The 22,964-nt window shown below is 41.4% G+C and overlaps 1 protein-coding gene across 4 annotated transcripts in view; it reads right to left on the bottom strand.

The window, feature by feature from the left end:
- Window positions 1-22,964, bottom strand: part of SLC4A2 (solute carrier family 4 member 2) — a 2,370,566-nt gene that overhangs the window by 287,011 nt on the left and 2,060,591 nt on the right. The gene's annotated exons all lie outside the window — the stretch shown is intronic.

Here is a 22,964-nt window from a genome sequence, read left to right as displayed (position 1 = left end):
AGAAAATAAATATCAATTCACGAAGACAGAATATAAAAAATAAACTGGCTCACTTCTGAGGTATCATGGCACTTCTTATTAATAAGCAATCGGTACACAGTAACATATTGTGTAGATAAAATATTGCAGTTGATAAATTTGCTATTGTATTTTGTGCACTTTTAAAAGCGCTGTACTAGAAACAAAACAATATAAAATGTATACTTTTTAAAAGCTGCAATACAGAATAAACATATGATGTAATCATGAGAGAGGAAATCTTTTTTGGTCGGAAATATTAAAACAGAAACAAAATTAACATATTCTGCAGAGCTCTTCTTGCAAACTATGTGCAACTGGCAATCAGTACGATAAATAATGTGGTGCAAATTCATTAGATGTCCCTGACAAGAAACTATTAACAATACATGACATTGCATAAGAATCTATATTACAATAACCCAGTATGCCATTTCCTAGCACACAGGATCCTTCAACAAAATACACAACAGTGATATAACACCCACTTGACTCTGTACAGAAAACGTCTCAAAAAGTTTATTGTGTTTTAGTAAGAGAAACAAACCAATTCTCCATAACTCTTTTATTGCTTAACACAAAAACATACACATATATAAAAAAAATAAAATAAAACGTAAACAGGAAAAAAAAATAGAAGAAATGCATTCAGAATGCCCCATTTCCTCATCCAGTCCGTGCTGGGTTGAGATGAATGGGAAACGTGTCACTGGGACTGCTGTACTTTTCATTCTGCTGGTGAATGATCCTCAGGTCTTACCTATACAACTGCACCTTTAACTCTGACCGATGCACAGCCTTTCTATATTCTGTTAGATGCCCATTTAATTAAATTAATATGAGATCTGTTGTTCTATATTCTGTAAAAGGGTGCATATATTACTTTATATCCAATTGCTGGTACTGCATGGTTTCCTTAAAATAGGATGACCTTGACCAGCTGAGCTGAGTTTACTGATGAGTAGCTGTATTTCTTAACTGGACTAATGCATATCAATGTACTGCACTGCTTAAGCAAACATGATTACATCTTGCTAACTAACTGCATGCTTAAAAGTTCTGTGCAGGTTATAAAATCATATAGATGCACAAATATAGGCAATGCAATAGTATAATTATGCACGTCTCCCATCTATGGAGTTCTATTCATTTACTCACTTTAATGTTTTAATCTTTTTTTTTGCCCAAGTGCCTGCCGAACATAAGAGGATTCACTAGTTCCTAAGGTTTAAAAGAGATAACTATGCTAATGACTTAAGGGCCCTTACACGACTAGCCAATGTAACCTGATTTTACCCAACATATGGCCCCTAGGGGCAACACGATGGCATGGATTTGTGCCAGTTCATTAAGAAATGCCCCTGTCCATAAGGGACATAGGCACTACCCCAGGTGTGAATTTGAGATTTCCCATCCATTGATCCAAACTGTGTTTGAAAAGGGTCAGGGAAGAGCGCTGCTTAATATGAATAGCAAGCCTGTTCCAGAGAAGGGGCAATCTCTACGACACATCTGTCTCTCCAGCATGTTTTGTTTAAGTCACTAAGTTTAGATCCCTAGATTGGGTGACCCTCTTGCGGTTTTAACTTGTGGATGTGTAGCAGCTCCATCAGGGCTGGATTTGTGAGTGCCTTGTAGGTCAGGAATAGGTTACTCCTTAATAGTTGGTAGGAGACAGAGTAAAGGGATAGGGCTTTTAGTCTATTTGCTTAGTTCATGTTGTTTACACCCTGTATTTTGATTTTTTTTTTTTTTTTGTGAGGAATCTCTGAGGTCGCTCCAACTGCTGTTAAGTGCCTAGTCAAGTACATGCCAAATGATGCATTGTACTCTATTACTGGTCTAATGAGGGCTGAGTACAGCGAGACTATAATTTCCTTGGATCTGGATGCCATACCTTTACTTATAAGTTGTGCCACATAAAACGGCTTCCTCACTACTGTGGACACATGGCGGTCAAAGTTCAGGCTCCTATCTATCTGCGTATCAAGATCTCTCACCTGAATCTACTCTTAGGGGTGTCCTATTGATGTTGTAGTTTGCAGGGGTATTTGACTTCCCAAAGGGTGCAATAATGCATTTAGTTTTAGGCCATGGTTCTGGCACCATTCATTTGTCTGATCTAGATCCTCCTGAAGGATATCTACATCGTTGGGAGATTCAGTGATTGCCCCATCTTGCAGTCGTCAGCAAACGTTGTCATCCAGAGGCCTTCTCTACCCTGACATATTCCTGCACGTCTCCTTAATTTTTTTTTTTAAAACAAAAAACATCTTTACTGAATTATCAGTTATGACATGGGCAATCCTGTGTTTATGGAAATGAAAACCATACTGACATATTTTCAACTGCAAACATTATACATCACATATAATCTTCTATAAGTCACTGTCAATTGAACATTACACAGCTCATTCAGTTCCTGCCTTCGCTTAAACCTCATCCTCTTCCAAAACATTATTCTGCATGTATTGTCCCACAATCCCCATTTTTTCTATGTAATTTGCTCCTACCTTTTTCTAAAGATCCCACTTATTTATTTCCAGTTTGATGACCGGGGAGGTCCACTGGACTCAGGGAGCCCGTTTTCAGTGAAGGCACAGGGAGAAAAGCTCCACATTACATAGTTTAGTTACATATACAATCATAGTAAAGAAGACACAATTACAATTTCATTTCATGCCAGAGAACAGGAATAAATTCTTTGGTTACATAGTCTCTAAATATTTAGGATGGCAGTGGTAACTTAATTGAGAAGGAGAATAAAGACTTAGAAGGAAAAGAGAGAAAAAAAGGTGGGATGGGTTATTTATAATAAGTACAATTATGTTATTTACAATATGTACATTTATGTTAGGTTAGCTTGTACTCAGAGTTAGTCAGGAGTTTAATGGGTGGACTGATTATTAAGCTAGGTGGGGGGAGTGCAGTTGCATTTCTTGTTAGAAGAAAGGTAGGAATGAGTTTTAAAGTTTTCACAAGTCCTTCGAGAGGAATGGAGAGAATTCCATTTTTGAGCTACTCTAATCATACTGAACTATGTGAAATGAAATGGATCACGAATTTGAGGAGTACCCGCTTTCCAGGCCTGAATAAAGTGATATCTCTCAAACCAGCTCTTAAAAACAGAAGTCTTACAGTAGCTAAATGATATTTCAATTTATTATCTAGCTTCATGAGTATTGGATCCCCTTTCAGTCTTTTATGCTTTTTGAAAGATCTCTTGATTTTCATATCTCTATGAATGATTTTGTTCTTGATCCTCTTAGGATTTCTTTATGAAATCTATATACTGATACACCCCATAATAAGTATTACTGAATGAATTGATTTGTTTATGACTTAATTTTGGATATTGTTCCCATTTCTATTATCTCAAAGTATGGGATTTTGGCAGTTATTTACCATGTTCTTGTGTTGTTAGATAAGTTTTTTTCCCTTGCAGAATGTGCGGAAAGCAGCATGTTTTAATTTTTTCTACATTTGGTGACTGGTTAATTTTACTATTCTGTTATGTTCACTAGTCACACAGTGAATTCATTTATTTGTTATTTTCTTAGAAATTATTTATAAGCATGTTGGCCTTTTATGATTTGCTTTTAGCCCCGATTGTTAGTTTTCATTAACTGTAATTTGCACACACTTACATTATAAATTATATTTTTAAATACATCTCCGTGCAGTTGATATAGGTCCACTTAATCATGATTTCTCTACTTTTGAGATTGGCTTGTTTATCTATCTTATTGTTCATTGGACAAGTCATTGACCTGTCTGCATGTTTGGCCATTATGGATACACCCTGGCTAATTTAACCAACTTGTAACATCCAGATACTCAGACCCTCGAACATGGATACATTATATTTTTCTAATTTTTTTTATATATACTTTTACGTTTTTCTAAGATTATTCACACTTTTGCCAATAACTCTTCCGAGTGCCAGGTAGCGTTAAAACGTATGTTGAATAACTCCTAATGTGTTTTGTATATTATTAGTTAGCATTCGCCTTTCATGTATTTTCCTTTTGAACAAGGGCTTAAGGGCGGATATTAGTGCAACTGTTATCTTTATGGATTTATATGCAATGTTACTAAATACCTATATGCATTTGAAAATGCAGACATAAGTCTTCGCTCATTATTTACATAATCCCGGTGATTGGCTCTTTTCTTCTTGTTCTCCCTGCCCATTGGCCGAGCTACTGATTAGTTAGCTGAAACCTAGTCGGCAATCTATAGGCCTCCTGTGGACTGGTCATTAAGTTTAATCAATCACTTTGATTGTCCGTAGCCGCGAATGCGGGTGGTTCTTGCCTTGATTCTTATGATTTGCTTTCCTTCTTTATTTTTCTTTTTCTAGGCTGATCTATTGATCTGTTCATTAGAGTCTAGTGGAAAGCTATTGGCCCTTTATGGATTGGCCTATACATTTTTTATAGGCCGTATGCCGAAAATATTGATGGTTTCAGGTTTTTTCTGAGTTTAGTGAAAGACTTACCCTTTTGACCGCAGACGCGAAATTGGGTGGATAAAGACATCCATGTATTTGTATATAATTAAGTTACTACATAGTTTTACGAAACGTCAGCTTTATGAAAGCTGTACCTATAACTTGGTTTATAATCCCTTTTCTTGTATTTCCCTTATGAACAAGGGTTTATGGACGGACATTAGTGCAACTGTTGACCATATGCACTTATATGCAATGTTATTATATACCCAAATGCATCTGTATATGCAGTTGACATGAATCCTCACTCATTACCCATTTCCAGTGACTGGCTCTTTTTTCTCATTTTCTCTGCTCATAGGTCGAGCTATTGATTGGTTAACTGAAATCAAGACAAAAATTCATTGGCCCCTTGTGGATTGGTTATCAAGTTTAATCAAACATTTTGATTGGCCGTAGCCGTGTATGCGGACGGTCCTTGCCCTGAAATTTATGATTGGCTTTCATTTTTTCATTTTCTCTTCCATTGGCTGATTCACTGATTTGTCCATCAGAGTTTAGTGGAAAGCCAATTGGCTTTTTATGGTATGGCAATTACATCTTTTATTTCACCTTGACTGGTTGTATCTGTGTATGCGGACGGATTATGGTGTTAACTTCATGTATAATGAAAGATTAAATATTTACTTTTTGTCCGCAGCCGCAAAAGCAGGCGGATATAAATTTCTATGCATCTGTAAACAAATAACACACTACCGAATGTCAGCGTTATTTACATTTATAATTTACCTCATTATAGATGGAACATCTGCATAGAACCACTGTTTTAAGCATTCCATCTTTGCAGCTGTGAATGCAGGCACTAGCAGATTTTATTTAAAGTACCTTTGTACAGTTATTTTACATTTGATGGTATATATACTGTTTTCAGTACATCAAAGTGACTTAGTTCAACCAATGTTTTACTCAAAACACACAGATTTTCTGTTTTCTTGATGTATTATCTTCATTATTATGAATTGAGATACTGCTCTCTGTCACAGTTAATGATTTATTAACCAGATATACTATAGGTAGCTATTGACGAGGAAGTTGCCTTGTGTGTTTTATTTTTACATGCTGTTTAGCCAATATTTTATTCGTTTAAATACAAACCAAGTGTCAAGAATACTGTAGCGTAATTAGAACCTGAATGAACTGAGAATCATTTTTTGGTATAACACGATTACAGATCTGTTGACTATCTTGCTTTTTGTTTTTATGATATGTTGCCTTCTACAAGGGACTATGTATTGTTTAGATCTCTTACTATTGGTTATGACGAATGGCCTGGAAACCTCTCCTTAACTCAGGACTGGTTAGATGTGTGTTGTGTCATCACACTTCCTGGTTTTATCTAGTTGTTTTTGATTTAATTCTTGTAGGTATGCCAGCTGACCGTAATATGATTGGCTATCTACTGTTATTTTAACCAATTTGCACATCTGCACACTATGATCTGATGAAGGAAAAGTCTCGCCGAAAGCGCTTATCATTGTACTCAGGCCTTTTGTTCTTGTTTTTGCTTTCTTGTATAACCTCAGCCGTGGTGTCATTTTAAGATTTTTTTACTGCTTTGATAAGAAAACAGTGGTACAGGTTAATAGCTTCAAGTAACTAGGTACGGTTGAGGAGAATGGAAGGTGCTACAGCCACGTGGCATACAGTGTAATGTGCAAAAGAGGAATGCCAGAAAATGTGAAAAGTAAGGCATAATAGAAAGTGGCGTGATCAGGGCTTCTGTATGTAACAAAAACCTGGGCAGTTAAGACAGAGTAGTTGAGGAAGCTTGACATAATGTAGATGAAGTAACTGAGATGGATAGAAGGGTTCACACTGTGGGACAGATGAAGAAACAAGGACATTAAAAATGAAGCCAAAGCAGCCCTAACTGCAGATAAGGTTAACGAGAAAAGACTGCAAAAGTTCAGTCATATGTGCAGGAAAGCAGAAGACAATTTGGTAAAGTAGATTTAGTAGAGACAGGAAGACAGCAAAAACAAGAGGACATCCAGGCAAAGGATGAATGGCTTGTGACTGAAGACTTGCGACAAGTGGGTATGACTGTGGAAGAAGAGGTGGTGATAACTGTGCAACAACATGATCACATATAAAACTGGGAAGAAGAGGACTGATGATGGTGATGAGGAACTCAAGAAGGCCAGGCAGTTGCCACAGTCCTTTCAAAATGACATTTTGATTTTGGTAGTAACATTTTATTAACTTGCCAAAGCAGAAGACAATACATTCTGAAAGCCACCTTGGCAGGGTTACCTTGGACACTTTCTGCTTTAGCTTATTCAGAAGAAAGGAAATAAGAGTTGATCATCTCTATGACCTTTAGTTCTGCTTAAACAAAACATAGTTGTAGGTGCAGGTCTAGACAGTGATGAAAAAGATATTCACTTTGATTTGAATACTGAAAGAAAAACACTTGCAGATTAATGGACTGGTTAATTTCTTTAGTTACTTTTGGCATAAAAAATCTGTTCTCAAACTCTCTCTCTGCAAAAAATTATAGGAGGAGACTTGAAGGACAATATTTGACGAGTTGATTTAATGGCCAACAGAAACAGAGTTTTCCCAAAACAACATTAGGTCAGCCTTTGCGGACAGCGCAAAGAAATGTAGCGTTTGTTTTGTGTCATCTCCATTCGAACCTATGTCACATTTTGCAAAACTTTGTTTTAATGAAAACCCTCAAAAACACACCCCAGAACACTCCCATAACCTATTAACTTAAAACAAATACACAAAACTACATATATCTTCAAATAATGAAGTTTAATCCTCCTGACAGCAGCAACTGTACAACACTGATAGCTGCACTCACATGTATTACCTAATCTAAAATTAAGGTTATCCACACTAAAGTGCATGTGCTCCTACTTATACTGCCCCATGGACTAGTGGTAAGACATTGGCCTCTGAGCAGTAGATATGAAAGTTTTAAACTCTTGAGCCCAAACATTTAGGGGTCTGTGCTGGACCCCTTACTGTGGCATCTATTTCTCAGAAGTAAAGGTCAAAGCAGACGGCCTTCAGCTCACCAAGTTCTCTGACTACTGCAAATTGGGAGCAATCTCTGAGTCCCCCAATGATGTCAAAATATTACAAGAAGGGCGAACACTAACAAATGACTGGTGCCAAAGCCATGGTCTAAAACTAAATGTAAAAAAATGCATTACTATTCCCTTTGGCAAAACGGAATTCCATACAAATTACAATACTGACAGCAACTCCTAAGTTCCAACCCAGTGGTGCAACAGCAATCTGAACTTTGACCACCGAGTTTTCACAGTGGTTAGGAAAGCCTTCTACATAGGGCACCTCATAAGCAAGGGAATACCATCCAGGTCAATGGATGTTATAAGTCCACTGTACTCAACCTTCATTAGACTAGTAATATATATATTACTATAGTATAACGCACCCTTTTGCATATATCTCACCAGACACCTGCAGCAGCTGGAGAGACTAAGAAAATATAGTGACTCCAAACAATTACTTACATGGACAGATTGAAAGCCCCGTCACTTTGCTCTGTATCATACAGGCTGCTGAGAGGTGATCTGTGCCTGACTTTAGGGCAATCTCTAACCCTGCCCTAATGGAAATGCTGCACATCCACAAGTCAAATGGCACAAGAGTCACTCTACGGATCTCAACCTAGCTTGTGACATTAATGGAACACACTGGAAAGACAGACATGTCTCCCAGAGACTGCTGCTTATCTGGAATAAACTTCCTATTTACATAACAGACCTCTTCAATGATCCTAATCAAATGCAACCTAGATAACTGGATGGGAAACTGCAAATTTGCCCCTGGGGAGGCACTCATGTCCGTTATGGACAGGGGTTTGCGGTGTTGATCATAAACCCGCTCTGTTCATAAATGTGTTCTGTGAACTACCCAAAAAGAATAAATGGGGATAACTTGGGATTAACATGGCTAGGCTTATAACGACTCTAAGGCTGCAAGCCTAGTAACCGCCTATGAACTAATTGCGGTCAGTTTTTGTCTCATCTTTATTCCTCTCCCAGATGTAAAGAACAGCTTGTATGCTTTCAGGAAAGTAACTTTTAGCCTTAAGAAAAAGTGAACTGATCTTTAAATACAACTAAATTATACAATGTTATAGTAAATGTATTGAGGCATTTAGGTACCAGAAAAAGTACAGTTTTGTACCTACCATAAATGTAGATGTTCGAGTGCTAATACAGCTGCAGTAATCACATATGGGTTCTCTGTCGTCAGGCGGTCCCTCGGTTGGCCGAATTCCAAAATCTAGGTCCGGCGTCGGTTGTTGTCCCTTCTTTCCTGACGTCAGAGCGACAGGGGTATATATAAGACACAGGCAACGCCATTTTCTTCAGTCTTTCTTGCCCCAGATGTCAGGTGACCCCAGAAGGAAGGCAATACATAAATTATATATAAATATATATATATATATATATATATATATATATATATATATATATATATTCAAGCAATGCAATGTAATCAAAAAACAGTAGTTGCAAGCAAATACACCATAGGAGGATAACCCAAATTAGGTTGTAAGAGGAGGTGTTAGCCACTAATCCTTTACCAAGAGGGGAAGGAGGGAGGGAAACCTGTACTGCAGCTGTATTAGCACTCGAACATCTACATTTATGGTAGGTACAAAACTGTACTATGTTCATCGCGCATACAGCTGCAGTAATCACATATGGGTAGAATCCCAAAGCTACGCACAGGGTGGTAGGCACTAGGTGGAACTGGGATGAGCCAGAATGCCCTGCAGCACAGCAGTGGCAAAGCCTGCTCTAGTTTTAGAATACAAAGGCAGGTGGTAGTGTTTTGTGAAGGTATGCACAGAACTCCAAGTGGCTGCCTCCAAAATATCTTTGGTAGGAACTCCTCTGAGGAAGGCTGTAGAGGTAGCTGTGGCCCTGGTGGAGTGGGATCTGATGCCTGTAGGGACAGATTTCCCATGACAGGAGTAACACAATCGTATGCAGTGGCCTATCCATTTTGAAATTGTCTGTTTGGTAACAGGCTTCCCTTGAGCTCCTATAGCATAGGACACAAAAAGTTGTTCTGATTTCCTGAAAGACTTTGTTCTGTCCAAATAATAACGTAGCTGTCTATGGATGTCTAAGGAATGTAGCAGCCTTTCCCCTTTGTTTTGAGGATTGGGGTAAAAGGTAGGTAAGTGTATGGCTTGATTTAAAGCTACCCTGGATACCACTTTAGGCATAAATGACGGGTTGGTTCAAGGAAACCCTGTCCTGATGGAAGATGAGAAAGGGCTGCACAGCCATGAGGGCTTGTAGTTCTGAAACCCTACGAGCAGAGGTAATGGCCAGAAGGAAAGCTGTTTTCCAGGACAAATATTGCAAATCTGTTGAGGCAGCTGGTTCAAAGGGAGGCAATGTTAATTTTTCTAGAATGTAATTAAGATCCCAGGCTGGCACTGGTTGTTTCCTTGGTGGTCTTATATTCTTAGCCCCTCTGAGGAACTGTCTTAACAGTGGGTGAGAGAATAATGGTGGATCCGTGTTGAATTCTGCAGAAATGGCTGAGGCATGGATTTTTATGGAGGAAAATGAAAGTCCACTGTTCAGCAGCTCAGCTACGTACTGTAATACCCGAGGCAAATTCAGTGTTCTAGGGTCCTGGCCTTTTTTCTCATTCCAAGAGCAAAACCGTTTCCATTTTGCGGAGTAAGCCTTTCTAGTAGATGGCCTTCTGGCCTCCAGAATGACGTCCTGCACCTCTTTGGGGAGTAGGTTCTGTTGTGGTGTTCAGGAATTTTCCATGCAGTGAGATTGAGTGTTTTCAGCTGACTGTGAAGAGTTTTGTAGCTGTGCTGAGTCAGCAGAAGAGGTATTAGAGGTAGAGGCCAGGGAGGCGTATGTGTTAGGCTCCTCAGGAGAGGGTACCAGTGCTGTCTTGGCCAGTCTGGAGCAATCAGTATCATCTTCGGTCTGTCTGCTCTTGCTTTCAAGAGCACCTTGGACAGAAGAGGCAGAGGTGGGAAAGCGTATACTGTCCATGCTGTCCAACTAAATGAAAGGGCGTCCACTCTCCAGGCCTTTGGATGAAAGGTCCTTGAACAAAACTTTTCCAATTGATGATTCCTGTGGGAGGCGAAGAGATCTATGTCTGGCCTCCCCCACGCTTGGATTATCTTTGTAAACACCTGAGGATGCAACTTCCATTCGTGCGGATCTGTCATATTTCTGCTTAGATTGTCTGCCAGCATGTTTTCCAATCCTGGCAAGTACTGTGCTTGAAGTTCGATTTGCCATTCCAGAGCCAAGTTCCAAAGTGTCATGGCTAGCCTGCACAGGGGGTATGAGAATGTGTCCCTCCTTGTTTGTTTATGTACCACATTACTGTGGTGTTGTCTGTTCTTATCAATAACTGCCCTGGATGCAGGAGGTCCTTGAATGCTGTAATTGCATTTATCACTGCTAGCATTTCTTTTTGATTGATGTGAAGGTGCTTTTCCTTTTGGGACCATTTGCCCTGAATGCACCTGCCTGTCATGTGCGCCCCCCAGGCATAACCCCAGGCATCTGTTGTGATGACTTGATTTGCTTGAGGCTTGCAGAATGGGAGACCTGTGTTTGTTTGACATGCTTGGGCCCACCATAGAAATTCCTTTTGCAAACATGGAATTATTGGTATCACTGTTTCCAAATTGTGGCTGTGTTGAGACCATAGGTTTTTTAGGTACCATTGAAGTTTTCTCATATGCAACTTTGCACATGGGATTAAAAGAATGCAAGATACCATGAATCCCAGAGCCTGCAGGATTTTCCTTGCACTAAGCCTGATACAATTTGCTAGTATTTTGAAGTACTGAGTTAGTTGCCCCTGTTTTTCTGGAGTAAGGTAGGCCATCTGGGTGTTTGTGTCCAAGTTGGCACCCAGAAAAGTTATTTTCTGAGATGGTGTTAGCCTGGATTTCTCTTTGTTGATTGTGTATCCCAGAGAATTCAGTAACCGTGTTGCATAAGCCAGATGTTCCAGAAGTATGTGCTTGCTGTCCGCTTGGATCAGGCAGTCGTCCAAATAAGGGTAAATTTGTATCCCTTGAAGTCTGCAGTAGGCAATTACTGATGCTAGGCATTTCGTGAATATTCCGGGCGCAGTAGATAAGCCAAAGGGCAATGCAGAGAATTGATAGTGGATTGAACCTGCAAGAAATCTGAGGTATCTTCTGCAACTTTGTCTGATTGGGACATGCAGGTATGCCTCCTTTAGGTCCAATGTTACCAGCCAAAACTCCTTGCCCAGCATGGGAAGAAGCTGCTGTAATGTGAGCATCTTGAATTTTGGTACGAGTAGAAATGTATTTAGGATGGATAAGTCCAATATGGGTCTCCAGTCGGATCCTTTCCTTGGTACCAGGAGTAGTCTGGAATAAAAACCTTGACCTTGTTCGTGAGTAGGTACCTCTTGAATAGCTTTCATGTCCATGAGTTTTGAAATTTGTGTTTGTGCCTCTGCCCTTTGATTGTGTGGCAGGTTTGGCATGCCTCTCATTTTTGGAAGAGTGTGAAAATGAAATCTGTAGTCACTGTTTATAATGTCCAGGATCCATTTGTCTGTTGTGATAATATGCCAATTTCTTGTAAACAATGCCAGCTTTCCTCCCAAGGGAGCTGCCAGCTGAGACTTGCTTGGCATGAAAAGGAGGAAGTCATTGGGTTTGTTTTCTGTATTGTTGTGCACTGTCTTCACCACCTCTTGGTGCTGGAGTTTGCCATTGTCTCCCTCTATATGATCCTTGAGATTGTCCTCTGCCCCTTGTGCGCCTGTATCTACCCCTTTGGGGCTTGTCCGTGGCTGGAAAGGACCAGTTTTTAGAAGGCCAATTTCTGCTAAAACGAGGTGGTTGTACCTGTAGAAAAGCCTTGACAGTTTGCATTGATTTAGCTTTTTCTTCCATTTTCCATAGTATCTCCTCAGCATTAGTACCAAATAGTATGTCCTTTTCTAAAGGAGCATCTAGTAGTTTAGCTTTAACATGACCAGGCAAACTTTGTTCCCTAAGCCAGGCATGTCTACGAATGACTGATCCTGTAACAGCAGCTCTACTTGAGGCCTCTAAGGCATCATAGCCACATTGTAAGGTGTGCTTACCCACCTGTTCTGCACGGTGGCCGAGGTGTATACCTTTTTTCCCCACCTTTCTAAGGATCTAGACTCTCTCTCGGGAGGTAATGGATTCTTAGCAGTAGAGGCCTTCATTCCCTTGGGGCCTTGAGAAATGGTTTCTGGGTCAGCATTATGGCTTTTGTAAAGAAATTGGTGTGAGTTAGGAACTCTGTAGTACCTATCAGGCTTGACTGGGGTAGGAGGCAGGGAATCCGGATTAAGGCAAGCCTCCGAGTAAACATCATCAAGTATGTCCAAGACAGGAGGTATAGCCAGAGGTCTGTGTTGAGGTAACAAAAGAAATTCCCTAAGCCTTTTCTTGGAATCAGAAAAGTCTTGGCCTTCCCAATGGAAGTGTTCCCTCAAGGTGTGCAAGGTTTCCCCAAAAGAAAACTCCTCTGGGGGAGATACAGAAGGAATGGACTGTTCTGCATCAGAATCTTCATAAAGGGAGTACGAGTGTTCCTCTACATCAGAATGTTCTGAGAAAATGGAGCCCTGTTCAGAAGAGGGAGAATCTTCCTCCACTCTTGTCTGGAGGGGGTTGAGAACCCCTGATAAGAGTAATTAAATCCTCAGCCATTTTAAGCATCTGCTTTTTAGGCATGGGGCCTGGGGATGGGCCCTGAGCAACAGGCCTCTTGGGATGCATGGCTGATTTGGACTTAGTAAAGGCCTTAATGGAAAAGGAAGATGAGGGCCTAAAGACACCCTGGGTGGAAGTGGACCTGTCCACAACAGGAGGCTCAACACTCACAGTGGCTTCGGTGGTTGTAATCTGAGTAAGGGCCGAGGTACCTGTGGTCTCGGTTACAGAAGACGCCGCCAAGGAAGTGTCGTCGGTAGTCAGGGACTGCATAGGCGTCTCACTGAGAACCGGACCACGTGTAGCCAGTTTTGGCGTGGTGTCGGTGGAGACCGCGGACCTCGCGTGCCGGTCCTTGTCCTTCCGGTTTTTTTTGACAAAACGGTAGTCGGAGTCTCAGACGACATTTTATAATCAAAGGCTTTACCAAAATAATGTTGGGCGAACTCCGCCCGATGCTTAATAGTGCGTTTATTGAAAGTAGCACAAAAGCGACAGCCCGAGAAGTCGTGGTCTGGGCCTAAACAAGGTATGCAGAGGGAATGGAAATCCTTATGCGGTATTTGCTTCCCACAAGAAATACAATTGTTAACTTTGTCTGACATCGGTCTGAGGCAAGAAAAGTTTCCCCAACGGGGTACTTAGCTTTAAAGAAGACTTCGGTTTCCAATTTTTCGTAAATTCAGGAGCTGGCCGACCGGCACTTGCGAACTGCTTCTGCTTCAAGCACCGCGCGGCAAAAAAAGACTGAAGAAAATGGCGTCGGCTGTGTCTTGTATACCCCTGTCGCTCTGACGTCAGGAAAGAAGGGACAACAACCGACGCTGGACCTAGACTTTGGAATTCGGCCGACCGAGGGACCGCCTGACGGCAGAGAACCCATATGTGATTACTGCAGCTGTATGCACGATGAACATCTGCTCTCCTTTTATTTACTTTTTTTTTTTTTTTACTAAGCTGCTTGTTCTTGTACTTTTTAAAGTTTCTCTCAGCAATGCCCAGACTTATTGCTTGGGCCTGTAGTCAGTTTGTCTCCATGGAAAAATAAGAACAGAATGTACAGTTACCCTCAGCTGCAGACTTCTCAACTCTCAGGGAACATTTTCTGATAAAGGAAAACTTTTCATTACGCTTGCAATTTTTTTTTATTTTTATAGCACACACAAGAAAGTTATTAGATTAAGTCAACGACATTAGTCCAGGCACTTACTTACGCAAAAGTAAGAGAAAACATCTCATCTGACATATATCATAGTCTGTGCACTTTCACACCCCATCCCCCAACTCAACAGCCCAAGATTACATTATATTAACTTGAACATGCTTTTGTCCAGCCTTTATTCTCTTTTGCGATTTTTAAATGTAAGAAAAGTGGGCATTACAAAGTACCGCATACACCACTAAAATAAAGTGAGGTATATGGGTTTCTGTTCCCTCCTACAACTTAAACAAAGTCCATAAAAGTCCAGTCTTTCTCAGCTATTTTTCTTGTAAAGCCATACTTCACACAACTGTGATTATTGTTTTATAGTCTTCCCATTTATTCACTAATTTCAGTGTTGCTGGTCTTCTTCCTCTTCATTTCCATGTCCCAACACCAGACTGGTTTAAGTCCAAGGTACTTTAGACTCCTAGACAACTCCTGTGCTTTTTTTTTTTGTCTCTCAAGCATTTTCCTTTGGAACATTTACAAAGGTTTCATAGGCAAAGTCTTTGAGGCTTATTATCAGAATAATGAGAAGTAGGGCCCCCTTCTGTTTGATGGCTCACTTTTTGTTGAATGAAACTTTTCTATTTCCTCCCTAACCTGTTCAGCTTAAAAATGTACTTGATCCTCCACGAAAAAATATTCTGAAGACATGGATACAGCATCTTAAATCTCACCTGTCCCTTGACATTCCTTGACTGTATTTACTTCTCTTTTATCTTGTGTACAGTGAATACTTATTTTCCACAAAAACTCCAGTGTCTCCAAATTTTAATACTTTGCCCTTCTGCCACAGTTATGTCAGGATCAACTACTTCTAAAGGTATGATTGCATCATAACTAATTACAGGGCTTACTTGCTTTCTCATGGCCAGGTTTGGAGCATACACCTGATGTGTCCTTTAAATTAACAAATTCTGCTGTGGAATATCAGACCAGTTGCTTGTGCTTTCATAACATTAATACAGTTTGTTCCTTCCACTTTCTCTAGTGCACCAGAAAATCTTATGTTTTCTCTGCATGCTCTGTCTTCTAACTCGACCATTTTTTGAAACAGTGCTTCTTGAGAAGTCTCATGGCCAGCCTTTTCTTCATTTCATCGCCTGATCTTTCCAGTTTTATGAGTTCATCTAAACAGCTAGTTAAAGCTTCTTCTAATTTTTCCAGCCTTTTGTTATTTCAGTTGATATACTGATTCGGTGTTTCATTTATTTTATTATTTATTTATTTTATTTTACATTTGTTGACCGGGCTAGTCCAACTGGATATATGTCCATTTTCAGCAGAGGCCCGGGGAGAAAAGCTCCAACCATAGGCATAAAATGTGCATTACATTTATACATGAAAGATACACATAGTGAAATCATTTGAATAATACGCTAGACTAAACGTATACAATGACAAAGTCTCACATGTTAAAGTATACACAGTTCATGAGTTAACAGAACATTCAATCTTAGTACAACAAAAAAGTGTCCTTGAACCTAGGGATATAGGAGAGAGTTAGTCAGGGTAAGTACAGGGACACAGCCAACGTGTTTTGAAGTACTGTTTAAGGTTATTTTTGAATACGGTTATGGAGGAAACCAAAGTAAGAACAGTAGGCAGTGAGTTCCAGGTTTTGATAACAGAGTTAGAGAACAAAGTGTCACCAGCTGTGTTGTTGGTTTTAACTGTTTGCACTAGAAGCCTGTTGGATAAGCGTAGGGTCTTAAGGTCGTTGTATGGGATGATAATGTTATTAAGTATGGCAGTGTTATCAGGTTGGTAAAGAATTTTATGTGCAATTATTTGATTGTATTGTAATTGATTAAGCAATTCTAACCATCCTAACTGACTCAAGTTATGACAGTGGTGGGGTCTGTATACAGCTTCAGTGGCAAATCTAGCAATGTTATTACAGGAGCTTGCCAGTTTAAGGTCATTTTTACTCAAGTTTGTAAATATGGGGGAGGCGTAAAGGAGGGTAGAGAGTAAGTGGATGCGGGCAGTCCTAGCTAGTGGGGTAAGGAAGGGTTTAATCTTGTATAGAGAGCCAAGTTTTTTATCGACTATTTTTATAGTATGGTTACAGTATGGACATCAAACTTAAGGTTATCAATTAATACCCCTAATAGTTTGGTGGAGGGATCAGGAGATATGATGGTGCCATTGTTTGACTTAACAATAAAGGTAAGTGGGGAGGACCTACGTTTGCAGAGAATAGTAGTAATTGCTCTGAGTACATTTGATGTGTTTTTTCCTCTAAATTACTAGAAGCCATCTCTTGTGCCAAAGTTGAAGCTTGAACTGCTTTTAGCTTAACAGCTACAGGATTCTTCATAGTCAGTGTTTTCTCTTCATCATTTCTAGTTGATTTTCTATCAGGTTCTCTAAATTTCTTCTTTGCTGGCATCCAGAAATATAACTACTAGCCAGCAACTGAATTTTACTCAAGCTGGCAGAAAGTACAGTTTTGTACCTACCATAAATGTAGATGTTCGACTGCTAATACAGCTGCAGTCATTACAGATGGGTTCTCCTGCCGTCAGGCGGGTCCTCGGTCGGCCGAATTCCAAAAAGTCTAGGTCCGGCATCAGTTGTTGTCGCCTTCTTTCCTGACGTCAGTGCGACAGAGGTATATAAGACACAGCCGACGCCATTTTCTTCAGTCTTTCTTGCCCCAGATGTCAGGTGACCCCAGAAGGAAGGCAATACATAATTCATATATAATCATGCAATGCAATATAATCAAAAATCAGTAGTTGCAAGCAAAAACACCATAGAAGGATAACCCAATCAGATTGTAAGAGGAGGAGTTAGCCACTAGGCCTGTACCAAGAGGGGAAGGAGGGAGGGTAACATGGACTGCAGCTGTATTAGCACTCGAACATCTACATTTATGGTAGGTACAAAACTGTACTATGTTCATCGTGCATACAGCTGCAGTCATTACAGATGGGTAGAATCCCAAAGCTACGCACAGGGTGGTAGGCACTAGGTGGAACTGGGAGGAGCCAGAATGCCCTGCAACACAGCAGTGGCAAAGCCTGCTCTAGTTTTGGAGTATAAAGGTAGGTGGTAGTGTTTAGTGAAGGTATGCACAGAACTCCAAGTGGCTGCCTCCAAAATATCTTTGGTAAGGACTCCTCTGAGGAAGGCTGCAGAGGTAGCTGTGGCCCTTGTGGAGTGGGATCTGATGCCTGCAGGTACAGATTTACCATGAAAGGAGTAACAAAACCGTATGCAGTGGCCTATCCATTTTGAAATTGTCTGTTTGGAAATTGGCTTCCCTTGAGCTCCTACAGCATAGGACACAAAGAGTTGTTCTGATTTCCTGAAAGGCTTTGTTCTGTCCAAATAGTAACGCAGCTGTCTATGGATGTCTAAGGAATGTAGCAGCCTTTCCCCTTTGTTTTGAGGATTGGGGTAAAAGGTAGGTAAGTGTATGGCCTGATTTAAAGCTACCCTGGATACTACCTTAGGCATAAATGACGGGTTGGTTCGTAGGGAAACCATGTCCTGATGGAAGATGAGAAAGGGCTGCAAAGCCATGAGGGCTTGTAGTTCCAAGACCCTACGAGCAATAGCCAGAAGGAAAGCTGTTTTCCAGGACAAATATTGCAAATCTGTTGAGGCAGCTGGTTCAAAGGGAGGCAATGTTAATTCTTCTAGAATGTAATTAAGATCCCAGGCTGGTATTGGTTGTTTCCTTGGAGGTCTTATATTCTTAGCCCCTCTGAGGAACTGTCTTAAGAGTGGGTGAGAGAATAAGGGTGGATCGGTGTTGTATTCTGCAGAAATGGCTGAGGCATGGATTTTGATGGAGGAAAATGAAAGTCCACTGTTCAGCAGCTCAGCCAGATACTGTAATATCTGAGGCAAATTCAGTTTTCTAGGATCTTGGCCCTTTTTCTCATTCCAAGCGCAAAACCGTTTCCATTTTGCGGAGTAAGCTTTTCTAGTAGATGGCCTTCTGGCCTCCAAAATGACATCCTGCACCTCCTTGGAGAGTAGGGTCTGTTGTGGTGTTAAGGAATTTTCCATGCAGCCAGATTGAGTGTTTTCAGCTGACTGTGAAGAGTTCTGTAGCTGTGCTGAGTCAGAAGAAGAGGCATTAGAGGTAGAGTCCAGGGAGGAGAATGTGTTAGGCTCCTCAGGAGTGGGTACCAGTGTTGTCTTGGCCAGTCTGGAGCAATCAGTATCATCTTTGGTCTGTCTGCTCTTGCTTTCAAGAGCACCTTGGGCAGTAGAGGAAAAGGTGGGAAGGCGTAGACTGTCCGTGCTGCCCAACTGAAAGAAAGGGCGTCCACTCTCCTGGCCTTAGGATGAAATGTCCATGAGCAGAATTTTGTCAATTGATGATTTTTGTGGGAGGCAAAGAGATCTATGTCTGGCCTTCCCCACGCTTGGATTATCTTTGTAAACACTTGCGGATGCAACTTCCATTCGTGCGGGTCTGTCATATTTCTGCTTAGATTGTCTGCCAGCATGTTTTCCATACCTGGCACGTACTGTGCTTGAAGCTCGATTTGCCATTCCAGAGCCATGTTCCAAAGTGACATGGCCAGCCTGCACAGGGGGTATGAATGTGTTCCTCCTTGTTTACGTACCACATTACTGTGGTGTTGTCTGTTCTTATCAATAATTGCCCTGGATGCAGGAGGTCCTTGAAAGCTGCAATTGCATTTATCACTGCTAGCATTTCCTTTTGATTGATGTGAAGGTGCTTTTCCTTTTGGGACCATTTGCCCTGAATGCACCTGTCTGTCATGTGTGCCCCCCAGGCGTAGTCTGAGGCGTCTGTTGTGATGACTTGATTTGCTTGAGTCTTGCAGAATGGTAGACCTGTGTTTGTTTGGCATGCTTGGGCCCACCATAGAAATTCCTTTTGCAAACATGGAATTAGTGGTATTATTGTTTCCAAACTGTGGCTGTGTTGAGACCATAGGTTTTTTAGGTACCATTGAAGTTTCCTCATATGCAACTTTGCACATGGGATTAGAAGAATGCAAGATGCCATGAATCCCAGAGCCTGCAGGATTTTCCTTGCAGTTAGCCTGGTACAATTTGCTAGTATCTTGAAGTACTGAGTTAGTTGCCCCTGTTTTTCTGGCGTAAGAATGGCCATCTGGCTGTTTCTGTCCAAGTTGGCACCCAGGAAAATTATTTTCTGAGATGGTGTTAGCCTGGATTTCTCTTTGTTGACTGTGTATCCCAGAGAATTCAATAACCGTGTTACATAAGCCAGATGTTCCAGAAGTATGTGTTTGCTGTCCGCTTGGATCAGGCAATCGTCCAAATAAGGGTATATTTGTATCCCTTGAAGTCTGTAGTAGGCAATTACTGATGCCAGGCATTTCGTGAATACTCTGGGCGCAGTAGTTAAGCCAAAGGGCAATGCAGAGAATTGATAGTGGATTGAACCTGCAAGAAATCTGAGGTATCTTCTGCAGCTTTGTCTGATTGGGACATGCAGGTATGCCTCCTTGAGGTCCAATGTTACCAGCCAAGACTCCTTGCCCAGCATGGTAAGAAGCTGCTGTAAGGTGAGCATCTTGAATTTTGGTACGAGTAGAAATGTGTTTAGGATGGATAAGTCCAAAATGGGTCTCCAATCGGTTCCTTCCTTGGTACCAGGAATAGTCTGGAATAAAAACCTTGACCTTGTTCGTGAGTAGGTACCTCTTGAATAGCTTTCATGTCCATGAGCTTTGAAATTTGTATTTGAGCCTCTGCCCTTTGATTGTGTGGCAGGTTCGGCATGCCTCTCATTTTTGGAACAGTGTGAAAATGAAATCTGTAGCCTCTGTTTATAATGTCCAGGATCCATTTGTCTTTTGTGACAATATACCAATTTTTTGAAAATAATGCCAGCTTTCCTCCCAAGGGTGCTGCCACTTGAGCCTTGCTTGGCGTGCAAAGGGGAAAATCATTGGGTTTGTTTCCTGTATTGCTGTGCACTGTCTTCGCCACCTCTTGGTGCTGGAGATTGCCATTGTCTGCCTCTATATGATCCTTGAGATTGTCCTCTGCCCCTTGTGCGCCTGTATCTACCTCTTTGGGGCTTGTCCGTGGCTGGAAAGGACCATTTTTTTGAAGGCCAATTTCTACTAAAACGTGGTGGTTGCACCTGTAGAAAAGCTTTACCAGTTTGCATAGATTTAGCTTTTTCTTCCATTTTCCGTAGTATCTCCTCAGCATTAGTACCAAATAATACATCCTTTTATAAAGGAGCATCTAGTAATTTAGCTTTAACATGATCAGGCATGGTTTGTTCCCTAAGCCAGGCATGTCTACGAATGACTGATCCTGTAACAGCAGCTCTACTTGAGGCCTCTAGAGCATCATAACCACATTGTAAGGTGTGCTTACCCACTTGTTCTGCACTATGCATCATATCCTGCAACTCCTTCAAATATGGTTGTTCAGGTTGTGACATTTTATTCTTTAATTGTGATAACAGAAACTGCTGATATTTAAGCATATGGAACTGACAATTTAAGGCCCTCATGGCTAGGGTGGCCGAGGTGTATACCTTTTTTCCCCACCTTTCTAAGGATCTAGACTCTCTCTCGGGAGGTAATGGATTCTTAGCAGTAGAGGCCTTCATTCCCTTGGGGCCTTGAGAAATGGTTTCTGGGTCAGCATTATGGCTTTTGTAAAGAAATTGGTGTGAGTTAGGAACTCTGTAGTACCTATCAGGCTTGACTGGGGTAGGAGGCAGGGAATCCGGATTAAGGCAAGCCTCCGAGTAAACATCATCAAGTATGTCCAAGACAGGAGGTATCGCCAGAGGTCTGTGCTGAGGTAGCAAAATAAATTCCCTAAGCCTTTTCTTGGAATCTGAAAAATCTTGGCCTTCCCAATGGAAGTGTTCCCTCAAGGTATGCAAGGTTTCCCCGAATGAGAAATCCCCTGGGGGGGATACAGAAGGAATGGACTGCTCTGCATCAGAATCTTCAAAAGGGGAGTACGAATGTTCCTCTTCATCAGAATGTTCTGAAATAATGGAGCCCTGGTCAGAAGAGGGAGATTCTTCCTCCACTCTGGGTCTCTTGTCCGGTGGGGGTTGGGAACCCCTGATAAGAGTAATTAAATCCTCAGCCTTTTTGAGCATCTGCTTTTTAGGCATGGGGCCTGGAGATGGGCCCTGTGCAACAGGCCTCTTGGAATGCATGGCTGATTTAGACTTAGTAAAGGCCTTGATGGAAAAGGAAGACAGAGGTCTGAAGACACCATGGGTGGAAGTGGACCTGTCCACATTAAGAGGCTCAACACTCACAGTGGCTTCGGTAGCTGTAGTCAGGGTGTGGGCCGAGGAACCTGCGGGCTCAGTTACAGAGGACACCGCCAGAGAAGTGTCGTCGGTAGTCAGGGGCTGCGTAGGCGCCTCGCTGAGAACCGGACCACGTGTAGCCGGTTTTGGCGTGGTGTCGGTGGAGACCGCGGACCTCGCGTGTCGGTCTTTGTCCTTGCGGTTTTTGGACAAAACAGTAGTCGGAGTCTCCGACGACATTTTATAGTTAAAAGCTTTACCAAAAAAGTGCTGGGCGAACTCCGCCCGACGCTTAATAGTGTGTTTATTGAAAGTAGCACAAAAGCGACAGCCCGAGACGTCGTGGTCTGGGCCTAAACAAGGTATACAGAGGGAATGGAAATCCTTATGCGGTATTTGCTTCCCACAAGAAATACAATTGTTAACTTTGTCTGACATCGGTCTGAGGCAAGAAAAGTTTCAACGGGTACTTAGCTTTAAAGAAGACTTCGGTTTCCAAATTTTCGTAATTTCAGGAGCTGGCCGACCGGCACTTGCGAACTGCTTCTGCTTCGGGTACCGTGCGGCAAAAAAGACTGAAGAAAATGGCGTCGGCTGTGTCTTGTATACCCCTGTCGCACTGACGTCAGGAAAGAAGGCGACAACAACCGACGCCGGACCTAGACTTTGGAATTCGGCCGACCGAGGACCCGCCTGACGGCAGGAGAACCCATCTGTAATGACTGCAGCTGTATGCACGATGAACATTTACTAGCTCTTATTTCCCAGTTTCTTTTTTCACAGAGGGAGAGATGAAATTAAGCTGTTGGTTAGTGTGCTGCCATCTTGGAAGTCCACAATGGAAACAACTTTGTACCACAAATTAAATACCTGAAATGGGACTCAGGTTATACCAAAGCAAAATGCTGAATGTGCATAACAAAAAGTCACCACTGGCCAAACTGGAGTTCTGGTATTTGCTCATTTCCAGGCTGTGTAAAGCAATATTGAAGTACAGGATGAAAATGTAAATAAAAAATTGACAAGGTGCGACTTTGCAGAAATTACACCACTGAACTCTGAAAGGGGATAAAGAAAATGAGATGCAGACTTCTAAAATGAGCAAAGAAGAATATGTTATTGACTGAGTAAAGCAGTACAAGGCAGCAGGCAGAATGTTAAAAGAAAAAGTCAAACCATAAAATTTGTCGACACAAAATATGATGCGACCCAAAACTGAAATCTTGCAGCAGGTTAGTAAAACTAA

This window comes from Protopterus annectens, chromosome 3.part1 (genome assembly GCF_019279795.1).
Source record: "Protopterus annectens isolate FY-2018-M chromosome 3.part1, PAN1.0, whole genome shotgun sequence".
NCBI lineage: Eukaryota > Metazoa > Chordata > Ceratodontiformes > Protopteridae > Protopterus > Protopterus annectens.
The sequence above is the reverse complement of the archived record's forward strand: the minus strand, read 5'-3'. Positions and strand labels throughout refer to the sequence as shown.